The sequence below is a fragment of the Giraffa tippelskirchi genome, chromosome 12 (genome assembly GCF_054371585.1).
Source record: "Giraffa tippelskirchi isolate mGirTip1 chromosome 12, T2T-mGirTip1v1.2.pri, whole genome shotgun sequence".
Classification (NCBI taxonomy): Eukaryota; Metazoa; Chordata; class Mammalia; order Artiodactyla; family Giraffidae; genus Giraffa; species Giraffa tippelskirchi.
Genome location: NC_137286.1, coordinates 79,670,518 through 79,696,105, shown reverse-complemented (window position 1 = coordinate 79,696,105; position 25,588 = coordinate 79,670,518). Strand labels below are relative to the sequence as shown.

At 36.8% G+C, this 25,588-nt stretch overlaps 1 pseudogene; it reads right to left on the bottom strand.

Moving 5' to 3' along the window:
- Positions 1–23,453: 23,453 nt before the first annotated feature.
- LOC145529235 (ATP-dependent RNA helicase DDX3X-like) lies at positions 23,454–25,580 on the bottom strand (annotated as a pseudogene).
- Between the last annotated feature and the right edge of the window lie 8 nt (positions 25,581–25,588).

Genomic DNA, 25,588 nt, shown 5'->3' with positions numbered 1-25,588 from the left:
ACACACAAGCACACACAACTCTCAGTAAGCCCTCTTGTCCATATCTGTCTACACCTCACTACATATCATATGTCTCAGTCTACATAAGCCATGATCTCTGCCTTTTAAATCCCTTTCCCAAATATTGAAAAGTTGATTTTCATCATTGCTTACCTTTAAAGACCTCTGATACATTTTTATATTTCTATTGAACCATATCATCTCAACTACAACCTTGGCAGAAGACAGATTCTTCACTCTCTCTATATATACACTTTTTTTTTTTCGGAAATGCATGTATAACCAGAAGATTTTGGGCTACATTAGCCAGTGATTATTATTACACAGTGATTATTATTGTATTACATTTAAACTGATACCACAATAATTTTGTATTTGGAATAAGGGCTCTGAAAAATTCTAAAATATATATATATAACCACTGTATTTCAATGTTCCCCTATTGCCTGCATTTTAACAGATCTGAAGAACTGCAATTCTTCTGCATTGTCAATGCCATGCCACTGTCATTCCTGTGACCCTTGATCTCTGAGTAGAGACTCAGATAGTTTAATTGTAACCCTGTAATCTGTCTTCACACTGCTGCAGTCTTCCCTCCAAGCAGGATTTGATCTTTGTGTTTCCAAATGAAAGCTGGGTCAGTTTGTGAGTGAACTGATTGTTGAGTATCACAGAAGTGTTGCTTGTCAGACTGAACCCATTCTGTTACCTGAGTCTGTCAAATTATATAGAAAATCTTCTCCATGGCACGGTGAATGAGACTACCCAGCTCATTTTGCAGTAAAAGCCTGCATCATTAGTAGTTCCTCAATTATTTCTCTACTCAACAGTACACTGACTTACTTACATTTGTTTTGTTATAGATTTAGCAAAACTTTAATCTGAGAGTATGCTAGTTCTCTCAGCAGGTATTCAGAATGACTTCCACAAATACCTGAGTGAACCTGTTCATCATTTTTCTCACTTCATCACAGGCAACTGCACAGCATTAAGTGAAGTGATTGTGTCCAGAAAAACTTACAATGTTTTCAAAAAGTGAATATGATAAGGAAGCAATCACTAGGAGAATATGTTTTTGGATAGAACCAGAGGTAATTTTGACAAGTGGACAACACTAATCAACTAATAATGTGATGTACTGCTCCAGAAAAAAAGAGAAAGAAATCTTGTTAAGCAAATAGAATATTCCCTTTGACTCATTCGTGTCATATGTAGATTTACATATCCACATTCAAAACATCACTGTGATCATTAGGATGCTGATATTTTTAACTTAGTTTTTCTTTACTTGCTTTCAGGAAATAATTTCACAATATGATCTGGCATACTTTGATCTTTGCTTCACAAAGCATTTCTGCACAGCGAAGATCATGATGTGTGTGATTTGGTTGCATTCTTCAACTTCAAATGCGTGTTTAAAGTTATTTCTCCCATACTCTAGGCACCGTTGAAGTTTTATTTGAGTTCACTTTTGCACATTTTTCCATCCTGATAGAGCTCTATCAGTGAGTTCTGAAGCAGGAGATTCTTCATGCTAGCTTGCTTTGGGATCTAATAACACTCAGACTTCAGACTTAAGCTGGATTGACAATTGCCTCTGATCTGTTCATTTTTCTAGCAACAGATAAACTATACTCTGTTATCTTACATTATTCTATCAAATTACATGGATATGGACAACTTATGAATATCAGTACATTTGCTTTAGTAGTTCAAAAATATCTCTATTCATTAAAACATTTTCTACATAGCATCAGCCATATATTGATCCAAGGGTAGAGCAGAATTTTATCTTTCTTTGAATATAATTAATAAATATTATTAAAATTTAATTAGAAAATGAAGTTAGGTACCATTTAAACATGAAAAAGATCTTAGACACCATTCTCAAATTTATATATTATTGGAATATAACACCCCTCCACATGAACATGAAAATGACAACTTAATATGTTATTCTCTGTAATAAAAGCTATTGTGTGACTCTGGAGCTACATATTAGGAGGTCATATGAGAACAAGTGTATCTAAGAAGAAAGTTTTCTTTTTCACACAGCTCTCATTTCATTTAGAGGTCTTTTGCCTTACATTTTGGCAGAGTTGAAAAAAATTCCTTTATCAAAAGAATGGGGAATAAATCATACTCATTTAAGTGATGGTTTCTTTAGAAATTGTTTTCATTGTTGTTGACCATCTTTCTGTTTGGTCTTGACAGTTAGTTCTGATATCTTGTGTCTTTACATAACATTTTCTCTACCTTCTCATCCTTGTTTTGTGTTCAGAGGCAGAGGAAATAAGAACAGCAATCTATAAAATTATGTAACAAAAATACCTTAAGCTGAATATTTGTTAGTTGCACTTATTGACATATACAATAGAAAGCTATTTTAAAGTGTGTTTCTCCCTATATCCATCAGATAACACCTGAAGAATCAGAGTTTATGGATAAAGGGGAAAAAAAGCCTTATTGAAGATTAAAATTAAGGTATCATCTTTTTTTCTAATTCCAGTTATCTAAAGGTGTTCCTCTTCAGATGGTCTTCTCATAAGGAGATATCATAATTAAATGAATCAATGATATAATTAAAAAGCCTAATTTTAAGTAAGTATTGTAATGGATTTATATGCACTAAATGGGAAATGATCCCCAATAAATGCTGATGATTTTACCTTCTCTTTCCATAACTCTGGGTGTAATCCCATGGCAAAGCACAGAGAATGTATCCTCAATTCTTTCTTTTTTACTACTTTATTTTTGTAAAGCAGTTTTAGCTTTACAGCAAAAGTCATAGAAGGTATAAATAATTCCCATATATCCCTTGCTTACACACATTCAAAGCCTCTTCTAAAATCAGCATCTCCCACCAGAGTGTTACATTTGATAAAATGGGTAAACCCACACAGACACGTGATTATCATACAAAGTCCACAGCTTACATTAGGGTGCGCTCTTGCTATTTTACATGAATCCACCATTATAGTATCACACAATGTATTTTTTTGATCTCTCTGCTTATTGCTCCTTCCCACCCTCTCCCCAACCCTGTGAACCATTTATCTTTATTATGTCTCCATAATTTTGGTTTTACAGATTTTAGTTGGAATATCGTTGGAATCATATAGTAGGGAGACTTTTCAGATTGCTTTATTTCACTTGAAATATAGGTTTAAGATTCTTCCATCCCGTATATGGCTTGGTATTTCATTTATTTTTATTAATAGTGCTGTATCTATTCTCTGTGTGTACCACTGTTCATCCTTTCACTTACCGGGCATTCACCTATAGGTAAATCTTGGTTTCTTCTAAGTTTTGGCAATTATAAATAAAGCAGCAATAGAAACCATGCTCAGGTTTTTGTGTAGACATAAATTTTCATGCCCTTTGGGTGAATACCAAGGAGCTTGATTGCTGAATTATATAATAAGGGGATATCTCGTTTGGTAAGAAATCACCAAGCTTTCTTCCAAAGTGGATGTACAGTTTTGCATTCCCATCAACAATGAATAGATTTACAGTTCTTATAGATAGTAAATTGTGATCTTAGAAAGAAGAATCTCAAGCTTAAATTTGGCAAACATATGTTCCCCTCTTTAGTTATGATTTATTCTATTAAGCCCCCAATATGAGTGGTAATAGAGCTTCCTTGGTGGCTCAGATGGTAAAGAATTTGCCCACAATACAGGAGACCCAAGTTTGATCCCTGGATAAGGAAGATCCCTAGAGGAAGAAATGACAACTCACTCCAGTATTCTTGCCTGGAGAATTTCATGAACAAAGGAGCCTGGCAGGCTACAGATCATGGGGTCACAAAGAGTTGAACAGGACTGACAGACCAACACTTGCACTTTTCACATGAGCCATCATAGAATAAAACATACTTAAAATTAAATATCAGGCATTTTTGCCTGTTTTTTTTTTTTCTGATATTTTTTCCTGGAAGATATATATTTTTTTTCCTGAAATACTTGCTTTAGTATATTTAGTAATCACTATACACATAACAAACTATTAGTGTTGGACATAATACTCAGAAACTATTTAGGTAAAAAGGAAAGGTATAAAATAATGTTTGTATAGTTATCCTATTTGTGTAGAAATGGCAGACAAATATATGTAAATCCATATAAAAATAAAGAAATGTAACAACACATTAATCAACTGAATTTTCTCCAGGATTAACCTGAGTTGATCAAATTTCACATTCATTATATTCCCACCTTGTGTGAAATATTTATCAGAATACATTATATTATCGTGAAAAAAAATGAGAAAAGTGACTTTATATTAAGAACATTTTTCGTTGATTCATTCCTTCATAATTTCATTAACCAATACCATATTTTCTTAAAACTTTGTCCAAGGTAAGGAGCAACAGCTGCACTTTGCTGGAGCAGCTGTGAAGAAATACCCCACAACCAAGGTAACAGAAACCAAAGTAAGACTGTAGGTGTTGCGAGAGGGCATCAGAGGGCAGACACACTGAAACCAAAATTACAGAAAACTAGCTAATCTGATGACACGGACCACAGCCTTGTCTATCTCAATGAAACTAAGCCATGTCATGTGGGGCCACCCAAGACGGATGGGTCATGGTGGAGAGGTCTGACAGATTGTGGTCCACTGGAGAAGGGCATGGCAAACCACTTCAGTATTCTTGCCTTGAGAATGCCATGAACAGTATGAAGTGGCAAAAAGATAGGACACTGAAAGATGAACTCCCCAAGTTAGTAAGTGCCCAATATGCTACTGGAGATCAGTGGAGAAATAACTCCAGAAAGAATGATGGGATGGAGCCAAAGCAAAAACGAAACCCAGCTGTGGATGTGACTGGTGATAGACACAAAGTCCGATGCTGTAAAGAGCAATATTGCACAGGAACCTGGAATGTTAGGTCCATGAATCAAGGCAAACTGGAAGTGGTCAAACAGAAGATGGCAAGAGTAAACGTTGACATTCTAGGAATCAGTGAACTAAGATGGACTGGAAAGGGTGAATTTAACTCAGACGACCATTATATCTACTACTGTGGGCAAGAATCCCTTAGAAGAAATGGAGTAGCCATCATGGTCAACAAAAGAGTCCAAAAGGCAGTACTTGGATCAATCTCAAAAACGATAGAATGATCTCTGTTCGTTTCCAAGGCAAACCATCCAATATTACAGTAATCCAAGTCTATGCCCCAACCAGTAACTCCAAAGAAGCTGAAGTTGAACGGTTCTATGAAGACCTACAAGACCTTCTAGAAATAACACCCAAAAAAGATGTCCTTTTTCATTATAGGGGACTGGAATGCAAAAGTAGGAAGTCAAGAAACACCTGGCGTAACAGGCAAATTTGGCCTTGGAGTACAGAATGAAACAGGGCAAAGGCTAATAGAGTTTTGCCAAGAGAATGCACTGGTCATAGCAAACACCCTCTTCCAACAACACAAGAGAAGACTCTACACGTGGACATCACCCGATGGTCAACACCGAAATCAGATTGATTATATTCTTTGCAGCCAAAGATGGAAAAGCTCTATACAAGCTCTATACAGTCAGCAAAAACAAGACCAGGAGCAGACTGTGGCTCAGATCATGAACTGCTTATTGCCAAATTCAGACTTAAATTGAAGAAAGTAGGGAAAACCACTAGTCCATTCAGGTAGGACCTAGATCAAATCCCTTATGAGTATACAGTAGAAGTGACAAATAGATTTAAAGGACTCGATCTGATAGACAGAGTGCCTGATGAACTATGGACAGAGGTTCAAGACATTGTACAGGAGACAGGGATCAAGACAATCCCCATGGAAAAGAAATGCAAAAAAGCAAAATGGCTGTCTCAGGAGGCCTTACAGACAGCTGGGAAGAGAAGAGAAGCAAAAAGCAAAGGAGAAAAGGAAAGATATTCCCATCTGAATGCAGAATTCCAAAGAATAGCAAGGAGAGATAAGAAAGCTTTCCTCAGCGATCAGTGCAAAGAAATAGAGGAAAACAACAGATTGGGAAAGACAAGAGATCTCTTCAAGAAAATTAGAGATACCAAGGGAACATTTCATCCAAAGATGGGCTCGATAAAGGACAGAAATGGTATGGATCTAACAGAAGCAGAAGATGTTAAGAAGAGGTGGCAAGAATACACAGAAGAAATGTAAAAAAAGCTTTTGAATTCTCCTTCATATCTGAATGAGATCCTTGCTGGGTACAGTAATCTGGGTTGTAGATCATTCTCTTTCATTACTTTAAGTATGTCCTGCCATTCCCTTCTAGCCTGAAGGGTTTCTATTGAAAGATCAGCTGTTATCCTTATGGGGATCCCCTTGTGTGTTATTTGTTGTTTTTCCCTTGCTGCTTTTAATATTTGTTCTTTGTGTTTGATCTTTGTTAATTTGATTAATATGTGTCTTTGGGTGTTTACTCAGCCATTAAAAAAAATACATTTGAATCGGTTCTACTGAGATGGATGAAACTGGAGCCCATTATACAGAGTGAAGTAAGCCAGAAAGAAAAACAACAATACAGTATACTAATGCATATATATGGAATTTGAAAGATGGTAACGATAACCCTATATGCGAGACAGAATAAGAGACACAGATGCATAGAACAATTTTATGGACTCTGAGGGAGAAGGTGAGGGTGGGACGTTCTGGGAGAATAGCATTGAAACATGTATATTATCATATGTGAAACAGAACACCATTCCATGTTCGATGCATGAGACAAGGGCTCAGGGCCGGGGCAATGGGATGACCCAGAGGGATGGGATGGGGAGGGAGGTGGGTGGGGGGTCCAGGAAGGGGAACACATGTAAACCCATGGCTGATTCATGTCAATGTATGGCAAAAACTATTACAATATTGTAAAGTAATTAGCCCCTAACTAAAATAAATAAATTTATTAAAAAAAAAAAAAAAGAAGAGGAAGAGATACCAGAAAAAAAAAAAAAAAGAAAGAAATGTAAAAAAAGATCTTCACGACCAAGATAATCACGATGGTGTGATCACTCACCTAGAGCCAGACATCCTGGAATGTGAAGTCAAGTGGGCCTTAGGAAGCATCACTATGAACAAAGCTAGTGGAGGTGATGGAATTCCAGTTGAGCTATTTCAAATCCTGAAAAATGAGCTGTGAAAGTGCTGCACTCAATACGCCAGCAAATTTGGAAAACTCAGAAGTGGCCATGGGACTGGAAAAGCTCAGTTTTCATCCCAATCCCAAAGAAAGGCAATGCCAAAAATGCTCAAACTACTGCACAATTGCACTCATCTCACACACTACTAAAGTAATGCTCAAAATTCTCCAAGCCAGGCTTCAGCAATATGTGAACCATGAACTTCCAGATGTTCAAGCTGGTTTTAGAAAAGGCAGAGGAACCAGAGGTCAAATTGCCAATATCCGCTGGATCATGGAAAAAGCAAGAGAGTTCCAGAAAAACATCTATTTCTGCTTTATTGACTATGCCAAAGCCTTGACTGTGTGGATCACAATAAACTGTGGAAAATTCTGAAAGAGATGGGAATACCAGACTATCTGACCTGTCTCTTGAGAAACCTATATGCAGGTCAGGGAGCAACGGTTAGAACTGGACATGGAACAAGAGACTGGTTCCAAATAGGAAAAGGAGTACGTCAAGGCTGCGTATTGTCACCATGCTTATTTAACTTATATGCAGAGTACATCATGAGAAACGCTGGGCTGGAAGGAACACAAGCTGAATCAAGATTGCCGGGAGAAATATCAATAACCTCAGATATGCAGATGACAACACCCTAATGGCAGAATGTGAAGAAGAACTAAAGAATCTCTTGATGAAAGTGAAAGAGGAGAGTGAAAAAGTTGGCTTAAAGCTCAACGTTCAGAAAACTAAGATCATGGCATCTGGTCCCATCACTTCATGGGAAATAGATGGGGAAACAGTGGAAACAGTGTCAGACTTTATTTTGGGGGGCTCCAGAATCACTGCTGATGGTGATTGCAGCCATGAAATTAAAAGATGCTTACTCCTTGGAAGGAAGGTTGTGGCCAACCTAGATAGCATATTTAAAAGCAGAGACATTACTTTGCCAACAAAAGTCCGTCTAGTCAAGGCTATGGTTTTTCCAGTGGTCATGTATGGATGTGAGATTTGGACGGTGAAGAAAGCTGAACGCCAAAGAGTTCATGCTTTTGAATTGTGGTGTTGGAGAAGACTCTTGAGAGTCTCTTGGACTGCAAGGAGATCCAATCAATCCATCCTAAAGGAGATCAGTCCTGGGTGTTCATTGGAAGGATTGATGTTGAAGCTGCAACTCCAATACTTTGGCCACCTCATGGGAAGAGTTGACTCATTGGAAAAGACCCTAATGCTGGGAAGGATTGGCGGCAGGAGAAAAGGGGATGACAGAGGATGAGATGGTTGGATGGCATCACTGACTCGATGGACATGGATTTGGGTAAGCTCCGGGAGTTGGTGATGGACAGGGAGGCCTGGTGTGCTGCAATTCATGGCATCGCAAAGAGTCAGACACGACTGAGCGACTGAACTGAACTGAAATGATTTTCAATCTTCTGTGTATTGTTGCTCTTATTTGAAATAAAATCATAAAAGTTATTTGCTATAAATATAAAATAGGATATAATGGTAAAACAGTAACCAAGTAGCCGACTTAATTTGACCATATTCCAGGATGCCTTGTATCAAAGCAATATGTACAATAATTATTGATTTCCAAATATAAGAAAAAATTAGAAGTTGTCTCTTACATGCATATGAAATAGAGAAATCCCAAAGATTAAAAAAAAAAAGTAAGTTAGATAGTTGCCTAAAGGGTATAAATTTAGCAAACATTTGATTTGTCCAATCTGGGAGAATTAACTCTCTAATAGCAAGAATCAAAGGATAAAATCCAAGAAACCCGATAGGATAAATCAAGAAGATAAGACTAGAGGAATAAAAAAATGTGTTTTTTTTTTTTTTTAGAATTGTAATTTAGATTTGACTCTGATCTATATTTTTGCTACTCTGAAATTAAACATGGAAATGCTATAACAAGTTAAATATAAAAGATTGGTACAAGAAATGCTGGACTGTGTGACCCCTACTTTTGTTACACAGAGAGGTTCATAACTCAGAGTCTCATTTATAAAATATCTTCTTTCCACTGACAGGAAATGGAGAAGGACACACAAAGAACTAAAACCCTATTTCCATTCCTGTCCCTACATTATTATTACCTTGGAATTATCGTCTTCTTCTTCTTTTTTCTAACTCTAGTTGTAATGAATATTTATTGTAGATGATTCTATGCAAGTTAACCAGAATTACTAGTCAAAACTCAGAGTTTCAAGTTCTAAGAGTGACACTGACCAGGCTAGAGAATGTATGGGATAATTATTCAAGGCATTCCAAAGGAGATTGTTTAGTAACTTACCCCATCACATAAACTCAGGCGCGCCTCGTGCTATTGCATCCCCTTAATTGTTAAGGGTATATTTTCTTTCTTACTCACTAATGATAATCTCCCTGTACCTCTCAGCATCACTGTAAGGAGAATATGAAATTTTCCTGGAAATTTATTTCCAAACATACCATTTTTTTAAAACAAATATTTCAACATCCAGATAAAATTGTATATGGTTACATTACTGCTGCTTACATCAAAGTTTAAGAACTTTTATCATTAATAGTACTTCATATTAATCATTTTATGTTAAATTAAATGCACCTTAAATATCTAAGGGCTTCCCTCATAGCTCAGTTGGTAAAGAACCTGCCTGCAATGCAGGAGACCCCGGTTCCATTCCTGGGTCAGGAAGATCTGCTGGAGAAGGGATAATCTACCCACTCCAGCATTCTTGGGCTTCCCCTGTGGCTCAGCTGGTAAAGAATCCACCTGTAGTGCAGGAGACCTGAGTTTGATCCCTGGGTTGGGAAGATCCCCTGGAGAAGGAAAAGGCTACCCACTCTAGTATTCTGGCCTGGAGAATTCCATTGACTCTATAGTCCATGTGGTTGCAAAGAGTGGGACATGACTGAGCAAATTTCACTTTCACTTAAATATCTAAAATCTAACATTTCATAAATACATATGAAGTAGTATCTTTTCTTCATAATTACAAGCTGTAGAAGTATAAAAAGTATCAAATTATGCAAACTTTTTCATGGTAGCTATAAACTGAAAATTAAGTAAGGATGAAATAAATGTTGATTGCTATAATGTAAATAAACCTAATTGTTCTTCTTAAAAATAGCAATAGTAAAAAATAAATTCCCTAAAATGGGAAGAATTCAGAGTCCTGATTTTTGTAAAGATAATCTGACCTGAAAACTCTCCAGACTTCAATAATATTAAAAAGACTATATATGAGAAGTCAGAATCTACCAGATCACTAATTGTTCAGTTATTCAACCCAAGTCCTTATCATCTATTAATTTCTGTTTCTTCTCTCTCCTTAGGCAAACTCTTACATCTTTTTTGAATTTGATTTTGAATGTCACCTCTATACCATAATTTGGCAAGTGTGTTTCTCTCTTAATGCTTTTCTGAGCTTTAAATATTTCAATACTGATTGCCTATTTTTCACATGTATTTGTGTAGCTAACTCAATTCCAGCACAAACGACTTGATCTTTTCATCCTTAACAAACCAATTACTTAAGATAGAATTAAATGTTAATATTTTTTTCATATCTCATACTTGATCGTTACCAAATAGTATCCATTCTACTAGTGATGGAAAACCATTGTCTTTCTGCAAACTATAGTGCCATTAGGTTAAAGCAAGAGACCAACATAATCTTCTTTCAAGAGTCTATTATATCATAATTGTACATGAGAAAATATATAATAATTCTAAGATATATCACATTTTAAGTGAAATATATTGCCTAGCATATGATTACTTAGGACATATATTTTATTAATACTTATTGCAAATAATCCCCTTGATATTACTAAAATAGAAAAACTATCACAGAAATAAGATAAAAAGAGAGAAAGAAAAATACAAACTGGCCTCAGAGTTTTCTCATTTCATGAAAACTGAGAATGTGCCCTTCAGTGCATGAAGTAATGAAATCACAAGAGAGAAAGATGTGCCAGGTTTTTTTGTTTGTTTGCTTTTCCCCTTTGCTTTTCTTATCTTATTTTGGCCTGGAGCTTTATTTTCTCTGCTTAAGAAGAACTATTGATGCAAGAAGACTAAAGGGGTTCCAGGAAACCCAGGAGAATCAACAAGGACCAAACTGCTTAGAGCTCTAGAAAATTGGTCTAGTGGAAATCACCAAGTAGGAATCAAGTCAGGATTTCACAGTAAATTTCTCTGGGAATGTAAGATGTGGATTTTTCCTTCAACCACCTCTGGTTGAGATTTGTAGAACTTCTGAAAACAGCAATCATCATGCAAGACAGAAAGGAACTAACAACTTTACTGAATCATGAATAGTTGTACATAGCTGAAACATTTGAAAAACATATTTCATTATCAAGAACCAAAATGTTTATATCGTAAATATCTGAATGAATGAATGAGTGTTAGTCACTCAGTCATGTCCTACTCTTTGTGATCTAATGGACTAGTCTGCCATGTTCCTCTGTCCATGAAATTCTCTAAACAAGAATACTGGAGTGAGTAGCTGTTCCTTTCTACAGGGGATCCTCCTAACCCAGATATTGAACCCCGGTTTCCTGCTTTCGGGTGATTCTTTACCATTTGAGCCACTAGGAAAGCCCCTTAAATATCTACTGCAGTACTAATCTTATTTTAACTTTGAAATAGGTTAAAAAAGAATCTCAGCACCATCCAAAGAGTCTGTTAGATTTCTAGCAATCCTCCGTACAGGCTCACCTCTTCAGGCTACTTAGAGAAGCCTCAAAGTTTCCATGCCCTTACACAAGCCACCTAAGTGTTCAGGACTTTGGTTGTAACCAGGAAGTTACATAAAGTTAACCAGGATACATATCTATATTCTGAGGATCTGAAAGAACCTAAACTTGCACTGCTTGAAGTGCAACATGGCCTCCTCTCTTTGGGTCAGAAGCAGTTGTCCCCCTGTTTATACTATCAAAGTATCTCTTTATCACTTTCAACAGGGGTGATGGATTTCCAGCTGCGCTATTTCAATCCTAAAAGATGATGCTATTAAAGTGCTATGCTCAGTATGTCAGCAAATTTGGAAAACTCAGCAGTGGCATCCGGGCTGGAAAAGTCATTTTTCATTCAAATCCTAAACAAGGGCAATGTTAAAGAAGATTCAAACTACTATACAATTGTGCTCATTTCACATGCTAGCTAGGTAATTCTCAAAAATTTCAAGGCAGGCTTCAACAGTATGTAAACAAAGAACTTCCCCATGTACACCCTGGATTTAGAAAATACAGAGGGAAAGTGAAAGTGAAAGTTGCTCAGTCTTGTCTAACTCTTTGCAACCCCATGGACTATATACAGTCCATGGAATTCTCCAGGCTGGAATACTGGAGTGGGTAGCCTTTCCCTTCTCCAGGGGATCTTCCCAACCCAGGGATCAAACCCAGGTCTCCTGCATTGTGGGTGGATTTTTTACCAGCTGAGCCACAAGAGGGACCAGAGATTAAATTGCCAACATCTGGTGGATCATAGAAAAAGGAACAGAATTCCAGAAAAAAAAAAAAAATCTACTTCTGCTCCATTGACTTTGCCAAAGCCTTTGACTGTGTGGATCACAGCAAACTGTGGAAAATTCTTAAAGGAATGGGAATACCAGACCACCTGATCTTCTTCCTGAAAAATCTGTATGCAGATCAACAAGCAATGGTTAGAACCAGACATGTAACAAAAGACTAGTTCAAAATTGAGAAAGGAGTACAACAAGGATATATTTTGTCACTCTTCTTATTTAACTTCTACATGGAGTACATCATGTGGAATGCCAGGCTGGAAGAATCACAAGCTGGAATCAAGATTGCTGGGAGAAATATCAATAACCTCACAGATGCAGATAATAGCACTATAAGGAAACTATAATAAAGCTGAAACTCCAATAATTTGGCCACCTGATGCGAAGAACTGACTCATTTGAAAAGACCCTGCTGCTGGGAAACATTGAAGGCAGGAGGAGAAAGGGACAATAGAGGAAGAGACGGCTGGATGGCATCACTGACTCAATGAACATGAGTTTGAGTAAACTCTGAGAGTTGGTGATGGACAGGGAGGTTGGTGTGCTGCAGTTCATGGGGTTGCAAAGAGTCAGACATGACTGAGCAACTGAATTGAACTGAACCACTATAATGGCAGAAATGAACAGGAACTTTGAGCCTCTTTATGAAGGTGAAAGAGGAGCGTCAAAAAGCTAGCCTAAAACTCAACATTCAAAAAACTAAGATCATAGTATCTTGTGTCATCACTTCATGATAAATAGATTGGGTAAAAGTGGAAACAGAGACATATTTTATTTTCCTGGACTTCAAAATCACTAGATGGTAACTGAAGCCATGAAATTAAAAGATGTTTTCTCCTTGGAAGCAAACCTATGACAAACCTAGACAGTATATTAAAAAGCAGAGACAGCACTTTGCCAACCAAGGTCCTTATAGTCACAACTATGTTTTATCCGGTAGTCATGTACAGGTGTGAGAGTTGGACTTTAAAGAAGTCTGAGTGACAAAGAATTGACATCTTCAGTTGATGGTGCTGGAGAAGACTCCTGTCCATTCCACGGACCACAAGGAGATCAAACCAGTCAATCCTAAAAGAAATCAGTCCTGAATATTCACTGGAAGGACTGATGCTGAAGGTGAAGCTCCAATACTTTGGCCACCTGATGTGAAGAGCCAGATCACTGAAATGACCCTGATGGTGAGAAAGACTGAAGGCAAAATGAGAAAGGGGCAGAAGGGCATGAGATGGTTAGAGAGCATCACTGACTCAATGGACATGAATCTGAGTAAACTCCTGGATACAGTGGACAACAAAGGAGGCTGGTATGGTGCAGTCCATGGGGTTGCAGAGTTGGTCATGACCTAGCAACTGAACACCAACAAAAATAATACAGCTCTATTAAAATGAATGTAACTATTGAAGAATGTTCTAAATATGGTTAGCTAGTATATGGAACTGGGTATAAATGACATGCTTTTTAATCTACTGAATGTAATCAGGCCCTGTCAAATCTCCATATTTATCTGTCAACTGTATCTTCAGCAGATACTAAAATTATCTGATCACTTAGAAGTTTTAAAGAAATATTTTTCTAATTAATTTTTCTCCTCCTCTAAATACAGAGCCCAATTCTAATTTTTTTTCTGAGATTTTAAATGGTGCAAACAAAAAAGGAAGTTTATGTTTAACTTTAAATCGCTTTTGGTACTTTTCGTTTTTGAGGCTAGATTTTTCAAACTTATTGAGGAGATTGAAGAGAGGTGGGAAAAGAAATGCCTTTTTACCCAACTGACACTTGCTTTATTTCACTTTGCTATTTTTGACACTCTGGTCGACATTAATTGTCCATGCATGTCCTTTGTGTGGCGTAATCCAAGATTAACATCTAAGTCCTTTGGAGGACCTGGAGAAATTCTATCTATGTAGATCTAATTTGACCTAGTCCTTTGATAGGAATCCCCTGAACTTCTGCCCTCAGGCATCCACAGTTCATGCTGTTTGTGTTCATGATTTGCCCACAGTCCTCTTGAGAGAAATGACAATAGCTCAAGTTCTACTCATTTCTCGGGTATACACTTGTCCTGTTGAAATATCTACTTCTGCCCTAGAAACACACCGTGGACTGTTGGCTTTCCTATTGTTTTTATCCCTGCTCTATATCTCTTCAATTCTCTATTGTGTTGCTCAGACATGAGCAGGAGAATGTTAACATTTTTAAAATTTATTTTTAAAAGATACTTCTCTGGATCAACTTTATTCAAGAGAATGCACAGAGATATTGCAGCATACAGAAATTTCCCCAGTATTAATCCCTGTGTGATAGCTTTGTTTGTTGGTTTGTTTTAATTTATTATGAAGAAAAGAATCTACTTATGGATGCATTCATGCTAATTTGCATCATTTGGGTCCAACTCTTTGTGACCTTATGGATTGTAGCCCACCAGGCTCCTCTGCCCATGGGACTCTCCAGGAAAGAATACTGAAGTGGGTTGCTATTACCTCCTCTAGGGGATCTTCCCAAGCCAGGGATCGAACCCACATCTCTTATATCTCCTGCATTGGCACATAGGTTCTTTAACACTAGCACCACCTGGGAAGCCTGTTTTTTTGTTGTTTTTTTAAATTTACTTATTATAAAGAAAAGAATCTGTTTATAGTATTAGTCACTTATTTTTGCTGAGAGTTCTTTGCTCTTTTGCATGCGCCACAATCTTTTTTCTGTGTAAAGATGTGCTCTTCCATTTCCTAAATTAAGGTCTGGACAGAGGGATCAGGTGGTTTAACAGCTTCATTCTTTTGAAAAACTGAAGCATTTCACTTGGGTATTTTGATCCAAGAGTAATCTTCGTAATAAGAATGTTTTAAACTTGAGTGATACAATCGTGGGCAGGATGACAAACTGCACAATGTTGCGTATTTCAGCAGAAAGTCTTAATGGTGTCTTATTATTAGTACATTTCCAGAAGTCCTTCACTAGACCTCCCAGCTCCCTTCTGAGAAGAAGATACAGGTTTTCTAAATTACAGCCTGCCATGTAGGGGCCTGGGGAGGGTCATCACATGGAGCTGAGAAGCCTAAAGTCTGTCATGGTTGTTTTAGTTGGTAAGTCATGTCTCACTTTTTTGTGACCCAATGGACCATAGCCTGTCAGGCCCCTTCTGTCTATGATCCAGGCTCCTTGTCCTGGATTTTCCAGGCAAGAATACTGGAGTGGGCTGCTATTACTTTCTCCAGGGGATCTTCCTGACCCAGGAACTGAACTCAAGTCTCCTGCATTGCAGGTGGATTCTTTAACACAGAGTCCCCAGGAAAGCCCAGCCTATGGTACCTGCTACAAAAACTCAAAAGAAATGTATTTGGGCCCCAAGACAAAAAATGTCTTTCCCCATTGACCCCTGTAGGGTTAAAAATTGGAGCACAGGAAGCATGACGTTCTGATTTATAATTTCAAATCAGTGTCATTTGCAGTCAATGGCTCCCATATCCCACAGTTGAGCAAATGCAATCGAAGACCATTGTTTCTTTCCTGGAGCACAGGTTTAGGTGTCATATTCTCAATCTCTTGCTCATCAGGTCTTGGCTCTTCTACCTTTGGATTCACCCATCATGGATGGGCTCCAAGGAGGCCTACCTATCTGCCACTATAAGCTTCTTTATGTTCTTTCTACTTGCATGCTCACACATCTGAGCAATTTCATTTTGAATGAAAGGTTTTGGCTTATTCTAAGGCAAAGCCTAAGTATCAGCTCCAAATGTTTTGGGAACAAAGGTAATAACTGGAGCAGTATCTCCACTTACATATTTCATAAAACACTGCTTTTGGTGCCTGGGTTTCAGTGAAACAGAGTCAAGCTCTTGTGATGTTCTGGGTCAAGCACACCAGATTTTTCTTTATTCTCTCAGTTATGATATCCAGGGGGCCAGGAATGGGATATGGGAGACATTGACTGCAAATGACACTGATTTGAAATTATAAATCAGAACGTCATGCTTCCTGTGCTCCAATTTTTAACCCTACAGGGGTCACCATTTCATCAATTTTTGTCTTTGTCATTTTTTAAAACAGTATAATACAAATTCCTTATATATTCCAGAATCAAGTCTTCAAATAAAGGTTTTCTTTAATCCTTTTATAAAAGTTTGTTTCCTTTTGCTAAAAATAGTGGTGATGGATAAACTCTCAATCTCTTCTTTTGGAGAACACACACACTCACACACATACATATGATGCTAATGGGGGAGCAAACCATGCTCCTCCCCAAAGCTTGGACACCAGACCCTGAGCAATTTGACTACACTGCCTGTGAACTTGTGTCTCCCTCACTTCCACACTATCTCTGGCTTTTTTCCTTCCTGGTATTTTTACAAAGCCTGGAAAATTCGGTAATATGTCTTGATCACTTCTTAGTCCTAATGAAATCTTCTGATTTTGACTGGCTGTCTATAAATGTGGGTTAGTTTGGGCATTTCTTTGGCTCCAATTCTGATTCAATAGGAAAAGCACTACTAAATATCTTGCTTTCTTATAATGATCAGTAAGTATTCAGGCTTTTATCTGGACTAAACTAAATTGAGGGCTTCTCTAGTGACTTGCTCAGTCATGTCTGACTCTGCGACCCCATTGAGTGTAGCCTTCCAGGCTCCTCTGTCCATGGGATTATCTAGGCAAGAGTACTGGTGCAGGTTGCCATGCCTTTCTCCAGGGGATCTTCCCAACCCAGGGATCAAACCTGGGTCTGCAGCATTGCAGCATTGCAACATTAAAGAATTCTGAACAATTCAAAATAATCCATAAATGTTGGAATCAACTTCTTCCAAATCCCTGTTAACGTCGATACTGCGACATCTTCTCATAAATGTTCTTAATGAGACCGAGAATGGTGAATTGTCTCCATAAGGTTTTCAGTTCACTTTGCTTGGAACCATCTGAGAAATCACTACCTATGCCACTTATAGGCTTATGAAATTCATTTCTTAAATGATAAGACTTGAAAGGCTAATTACTCCTTAATTCGTGGGCTGCAGAATAGATGCTGAATTAGCAAGAATGAAAATAAAATCTCCTCGTACATCTCTATCAGTGTTCTTTGATGACCAGGTACCCTGTCAATACACAGTAGTATTTTAGAGATTTTTTTTTTTTTCTTGAGCAGTAGGTTTCAATGGAGGGCTTAAAATATGTGATAAACCATGTGGTCAATAGATGTACTATCATCCGGGTATTTTTATTCTGCTTATAGATCACAGGCCGCTCCAGGATTCTTGCCTGGAGAATCCTGGGGATGGAGGAGCCTAGTGGGCTGCCGTCTATGGGGTTGCAAGGAGTCGGACACGACTGAAGCGACTGAGCAGCAGCATATATCACAGGAAAGGTAGATTTAGTATAATTTTCAAGGACCCCAAGATTTTTGGTAATAAATGAGTAGTGATGCTAGTGGTAAAGTGTCTTCCATCAGTGTAAGAGAAGACCTGGGTTCGATCCTTACATTGGGAAGATCCCCTGGAGTAGGAGATCACAACTCACTCCAGTATTCTTGCCTGGAGAATCCCATGGACAGAGGAGCCTGGAAGGCTACAGTCTATGGGTCTGCAGAGAGTCGAACACAACTGAGCAACTAAGCACAAATAAATACTGTTTTCAACTTAAAGTCACCAACTTCATTAGCAGTCAGGCTGTCCTTTGAAACTTTGAAGTTAGGCATTGCCTTATCCTCTCTAGCTATCAAAGTCCTAGATGGAGTCTTTTTCTAATATAAAGTAGTTTTATCTACACTGAAAATACATTGCTTACTGTATTCATCTTAATTATATTGGCTTGATTGAATAACATGCTGAGGCTTCTATATCAGCACTTATTGCTTTACCTTGTACTGTTACATTTGGGGATGGCTTTCTTTCAATCTCATGAACCAACCTCTTGTTAGCTTCAAACTTTTCTTCTGCAATTTCCTCAGCTATCTCTGCCTTCATACAATTGAGTAGAGTTAGGACCTTGCTTTGGATTGTCTTGAGTTAAGGTTTTGTTAAGTTAACAAAACCAAATGTCTTGTTGCATTTGGTTTAATCAATCCACATCACTAAAACTTTCTCCGTATCACCAAGAAGGCTGTTTTGTTTTTTTATCATTCAAGTGTTCACTAGAGTAGTACTTTTATTTTTCCTTTGAGAGATTTTCCTTTGCAGTCACAATTTGCCCAACTGTTGGGTGCGAAAGGTCTAGCTTTTGGCCTATCTCAGCCTTCAACATGCCTTTATCACTAAACTGAATAATTTATGGCTTTTTATTTAAAGTGAGAGATGTATGACTCTTCCTTTCACTTAGAGGCCATTGGAGGATTATTAATAGGTCAATTTCAATACTGCTGCATCTCTGAAAGAGGGAGGTCCCAGGAGAGAAAGAAAGATGGGGAATTACTGGTCAGTGGAGCAAATTGTCACACACATTTATTAAGTTCACTGTCTTATAGGTGTGATTCATGACATTCCAAAATAATTAGTATAGCAACATCAAAGATTACTGATCAATATAACAAATATAATAATAATAAAAAAGTTTGAACTATTGAGAGTTACCAAAGATGACCAAGAGATATATGAGGAAATACTGTTATAAAAATGATGCCTATAGAGCTGCAGTATGTAGGGTTGCTGCAAACCTTCAATTTGTATAAAATGCATTATCTGTGAACCTCAACAGAGTGAAGTACACACACACAAAAAAGATATGAGTATCTATCAACTTATCACCTGATGTTAATAATGCCTAGATCACATATTACCTTAAAGTAATAGGGCTTAAGCTCTCTTAAGCAGAGCTATGAAATGGAACAATTACTCAGTTATACTTGAACCAAAAACAGTGTGAATTTAGCAATTTAACTCAATATTCTGCAAATCTTCATTATACTTGCAGGGATGAAATGATGATTATTGCTATGAGTGAAGATGCTAATATTAACAATGTTCAAAGTTTTTTCTAATTTTTTTCTAAGAAAATTGAAATGTTACCATAAAATAGGGTGTTTCAATGAAATTTGATTAATGAATGATTTTGTATATGACAAGGTGTTATAGTATCTCAGTATAAGAATCTGATATAGGTCATACATATATTTCACTGAAGTATTCCTAGTGTAACTGTATAATTAAATATCTCAATAAATTATCTTGTGAGATGAGATGGCATGTTCATGTTATGCTATTTTTCATTCTGTTAAAATTCTAATATTTGAAAAAAAATTAAAATCATTTATTTACCTGTCTATAAGATATATTTCTTTGTAATCAGAAGCAAGGTTTTATAGTATACTATAATAGTAACACTTTTACTATTTCTAATTTCTTAGTCTTATAAATATATCAATTTTATCATTATATTTAAGGTCCATAGACACAAATTAGAGATATAAGACCATATTTTTCCAATTTTTTAAAATTTGGGACTAACAATCTTCAATACACTTTATCCATTCAGCTATTTTACATTGTACAGCAGTAATTTTTACCTGAGATGATCTTTTACTTATATATGAAACCTCTTTGAAAAGAATATCTTAATCATCACACTGAATTATAGCATTTTCTATATATGATACACAAGCAATATTGTCTATAATTAAAAAAATTATCACCATATAGAGGGGAACAAATTATAGTGAATATGATAAAAAACTAAAGCAAATAACTTAGAAGGAAAGAACATAATCAGCCAGTTAGTGAACACTACTTAAGGAAACATTGTATTTATATTTGCCACCATAAGGGAAATCTGGAGTAGCTTAATATCAAGCATTTGTAATATACCTGACTCTATCTTCACCTTTTCATATGCATCAGCTTATTTAAAATCCACAAAAATGTAATGAGGTAGATATTACTGTCTTCCTTTTATAAATGAGGAAACTGAAATGCAAGAAAATATGTAAATTGTCCATGTTTGTATGTAAGAAAAAAGAAATGAGATTCACACCCAGTTCTTCATCCTGAACCATTGCTCTATATTGTCTTTTCACAAGGTGTCCAAGTTCATTTTATTCCTTGTGTGTTTCTATTAATTTTTAAATTGTCTCTTAGTAAGTGAAAAATGTATTATTCTCAAGTTTGAAGATACATAATTAGTTCATCCACAATTCAAGTCACGTCTATTGATCATTCAGATTCATAGAAAAATCTCATGACCTTGGTAGAATATATATCAAAATAAACACATGCAATTGGGAAGAATTATTTTCATGTCTATTACTACTTTGTTGGATTTATCTAATATTGCAGTGCATTTGTTAGAGAAACAATTATGTCCCAAATTAAAGCAAGAAAGTTTTATCAAATTGGTACTAAATATCAGTTGATTATTTAACTTTATGTAATTCCATTTTTGTTGCTTCTTTGGGAACTTATAGCAAAACTGTATCTTTTACTATTATTATTATATTTTAGTAAAAAACAAACAAACAAACACACATTTGTTTTTACTCTAGTGAGACTGGGGATAATCCCCTGGTGGCTCAGACAGTAGAGTCTGCAATGACAATGACAGCTGTGACACTAGGTGCTTACAGCTTTTTTTGTTTTCTTATTTATTTATTCCCTTGGAAAAAGAGTGCAGAACTTACTAAAGTGTTTATAGCTTGTAGTGCACTGGATCACTTCAGCTTGAACCTGTAAGAAATGCTGCTGCCCTGTGGCCCTATGCTCAGTCCAGCAGTAGAATTGACTTAGGGCCTTTTCTGGGCCCTTCTGCAATGTCTCTTTCTCTTCCAATTACTCAAATTAAGTTAAGGTTCTTTAGATTCATTTCTATCCTAATTACAAAGTAAATAAGTATAAAAAGAGTTTTTGATTTTAGATTTCACAGTCCCCAGTTTTAACTATATAAAATGAAAATTATACTTTTGTTTTCTAATATGAACATAGAAAAGGGCAAATTTCAGCAGAAAAATAATGCAGTGTACATACCAGACATGTTTGACTAAAAAGTAAAAATAAAATCTGAGTTAAAAATAATATATTTATAATCTATTCATGATACAAAATCAGGATAAGCCAATAAAGCATATTAATCATGTTGTGTGAGGCTTTCTAATTTTTTTCTTTCTTTTAACTTCTGCTTTGTGGAATATTTTCTTAAATACTTAAAATGGCAATTGAAGCTGATATATTTTTGAAGTGCCATTTAAGAGAGAATTTTTGAAATTAATGCTCTAAATGTGGTTAGCAGGGTGTATGTGACCAGAATAATGACATTTTAGCTCATGATTAAGTTTTTACCTCCTTCCCTTAAATCTCACAATATATTATTTTTTCTTTTCACTCTTCTATAACAGCTTTTTTTTTCTTTGAGCTTGTTTATGTAAACACCAATCACTTGAAATTGAATATACAGAGATCAGGCACTTTAAGAATATGTCCTATCTTACTAAATTATACTAATATAGAACATTCTAAGGGATGTAGTTTTTTTTTTTCTTTTCAATCTTTTTCTATTTTCCATTCACAGCAAATGTCACCACTAACTATCACTAACTACTAAAGTATTATTACAGGTGTATCTATTCATATAGTAAACATTAAAAACTGTGATTTAGTTGAAATTTTCTTAGTCTCTAAGATTGCTTCTAAAAGTCATATAAAACTAACTCACTTTCATGACAGATTTATTAAGGACAGGTGATATATTAAATCCTTGGAAGTTATATTTTACAGTAAAGGTAAATTAAAACCTTAAATTAAATGTGTGCCTGGATGATCCCAGTCTCAGCAAACAGTAATCAGGTGCTGTTTAATTTTCCTATACTAGATAGATTCATCAAGACCCACTGAGTCTCTCTGATACTTTTCCTTCTCCCCCATATGTCTGACATTTGCTTCATTAGAATCAGGTCTCCTTACAATCATAAGGCAAACCACATTTTTATATTACAGATACAGGATAGCATTGCCATCTCAATATTTTAATCTGGAAAAATATATCTGCTATTCTCTATAATGATATATTTGGGAAGTCAAATTTCCTTAAAAGAAAAGTTTACTATAATAAAGACAGTCTACTCTTTAAATACCTAAATAATTAATAGAGTTTGGTGTGTATACATATGTTTAAGTCGTTTGTATGGTTAAGTTTAACATTTATAGATTTATTAAAAAAAAATAGCTCAAGTACAGTAAATGTATTTTACCAAAAAAAATTGATATCTTGAGCATTACTGAGCCAATAGGACATCAAAATAACACATTCATGACAAACAAACAAATGATTTGCAGTCACAAAATTATGAATGCAATTTAGGATGGGGTTGGGGGAAGGAGAGTTAATACACACTATAGCAGTGGAAGTCTTCAAATTACCTTTTGAACAAGGCTGCTGATTGCTCCTTTCATCTCCTATTGTGACCTTGTGTTCCCTTAAAAAGAGAATCAATGGAGTATGACAGTTGGCAATTTGATACATGTTTTTGAGCCTACACAATGTATACTCTGGCTAAATTACATGTTGTTTCCATATATGGGCTTCCCTGATAGCTCAGCAGGTAAAGAATCTGCCTGCAATGCAGGAGACCCTGGTTTGATTCCTAGTTTGGGAAGATCCACTGCAGAAGGGATAGGCTACCCACTCCAGTATCCATGGACTTCCCTGGTGACTCAGATGGTAAAAAACCCACCTGTAATATGGGAGACCTGGGTTTGACCCTTGGGTTGGGAAGATTTCCCCGGAGGAGGACATGGCAACCCACTCCAGTATTCTCGCCTAGAGAATCCCCATGGACAGAGGTGTCTGGCAGGCTACAGTCCATGGGGTCACCATGAGTCAGACACAATTGAGCGACTAAGCACAGCACAGCACTACTACAAAGTAGGCTCAGCTGCCCCACCAGTCAATCCCCCAGCAGTTATAATTTCCTCCATATCCATCAATGTTCAAAACCTCCATCACTACGCCCAGCAAATTCTGTGCAACTGCTTGTGGTTGCCTCCACCACCCCCGCTCCTGCTGGCATAGCTGTTACTGAAGCTGGAATTACTGGCAACACAACTATATTGATAACCTCTGGCACAAATCTGCCTCAGAATCTACTCCTCTTATAACGTCCAAGGCTGCTACCCTTGTAGAAGTGTTGATATGCCACCTTTTCAAACGAAGGGGGCACTTCTTGTTTAGCTTCCACAAAAGGATCCAACAAATCTTTGGTCATATTTACGACTCTTTGGTTAAAGAACAATCTGGTGAGGCCAAGATTTCCTACACATCCTGTACAGTCAATGTGATGCATATTTCCTTTCAATATCATTCCTGTGGGGAGAAAGCAAATTAGCCAAGATGGTGAGTTCAGGCTGTCTTCCCCCACGTTTTATAAATGATGACTATGTAGCAGCTGAGAGCACTTGTATTACTGCACATGCCCATCACAAGGTTCTCACTTGGCCACGAACTACTTTATGCTGTCCGGATATATGGGCTCCAGCTAGAAAGTGGTGGCCTTTCTGCTGCATCACAGCTGTGTCTGCTGGGCCAGCCACAAGAGGAGAGAATACAGCATGTATCCTGCTACAGCTGCTGCATCAACCAGATGAGGATACTGTTACGGCTGCTGCACCAGCCAGGAGAGAGGATGGGTTGGGTTACGTTATGTTATGCTATGCCTGCTGCATCAGCCCGGAGAGAATGAATGTGTCTGCAGTGCTTACAGCTCCTTGAGTCTTCCTCCAGCCTCTTAGCTCACACCTTGCACACCAGCGAGCAGTGCAAACAGTATGAAGAGCAAGACAACTGGCTCTGTGAGGTGGATGAAGAGCGATACAATTCTGAAAGTCAAAACTGATAACTTGTTTCCCATTGAAAATGTCCAGTCCTCTTGCTGCTACTGCTCTGGCCACTAGAATTGGACTTTTCTCTAAGAGGAATTCATGAAGCTTTCTTCATCATCTCTTTAAGATCATTCTTCCTGGGTCCTGGTTCAAGCATATCCTTCATGGTGTAAAAAATTTTGCAGGAGTCTGTACGCTTTTTGGTCTCCAGAAACACTAAGGTCAAGAAATTCTTTCCTGTTGCATTTGCTTGTCCGAATCTGTTGATGTGATGTTCTCAAAGGTAGAGCCAAGATTCTTACAACCGAAAAGATGTATTCATGGTTTCATCAAGAAATCATGGGCAAGTACCTGTATTTCCTTAGGGAAAGGAACACTAAACATGGTTTGATAAACATCCTTCAGTGGCATACTGTCTTGTTCAAATATTCTATATATCTGAGCTTCATATCTCATATCAATATCAGATTCACTTTATCCAACACCAGATATTTGTAGAACTTTAATACTTTCTCTTTCTCCTTCATGTCTACCATGCCTCCAGGATAAGCAACTAATATGTCCCATCCACACTCTAAGTATCAAATCTGATAACCACTATCAGCATCACCATAAATGATGTAGGGACTATCCTCAGACCGTTATGAAAAATTTCTGGCTTCCTTATAGATTGGTATTGCCAAATTTTTCTTGTTGGTGCTAATACCAAGGAGATTGGATATTGTTGGCAGTGACCATACTTTGCATTTTCCTTCCTGGCCCTCAAAAACTCTCCTTGACCATCTGAATAAATCTGATTCAAGATCAGCAAGAGAAATGCTGCAATTTTTAGAAATGTTGTTTGAGTAGACGACATTAAGTGTGCTTTTTTTTTTTTTCTCTTTCATAAAATGAACAGCACAGTTTTGCAATGGAGCCAAGTGAGTATAACAACAAATAAGACTGATGTTTCCTATAATAATTTCTCTCATCTCAACATCAACAAAACTTTCAACATGTGGGAGAAAACTTTAGCCTCAATTGAAAGGTCATATTTCTCAGTTAATCCCAGTGTTGTATTTAGAAAAAAGTTCCTGTTAAAAGTATTAACTTAGTGGAAATGGTTTTGACCAAAAATCTTTGTCTATTTGTCACTCCAGTGATAGTTTCCACCTTATTCAAATTTTTCAAAGCCACATCTGTCACCAT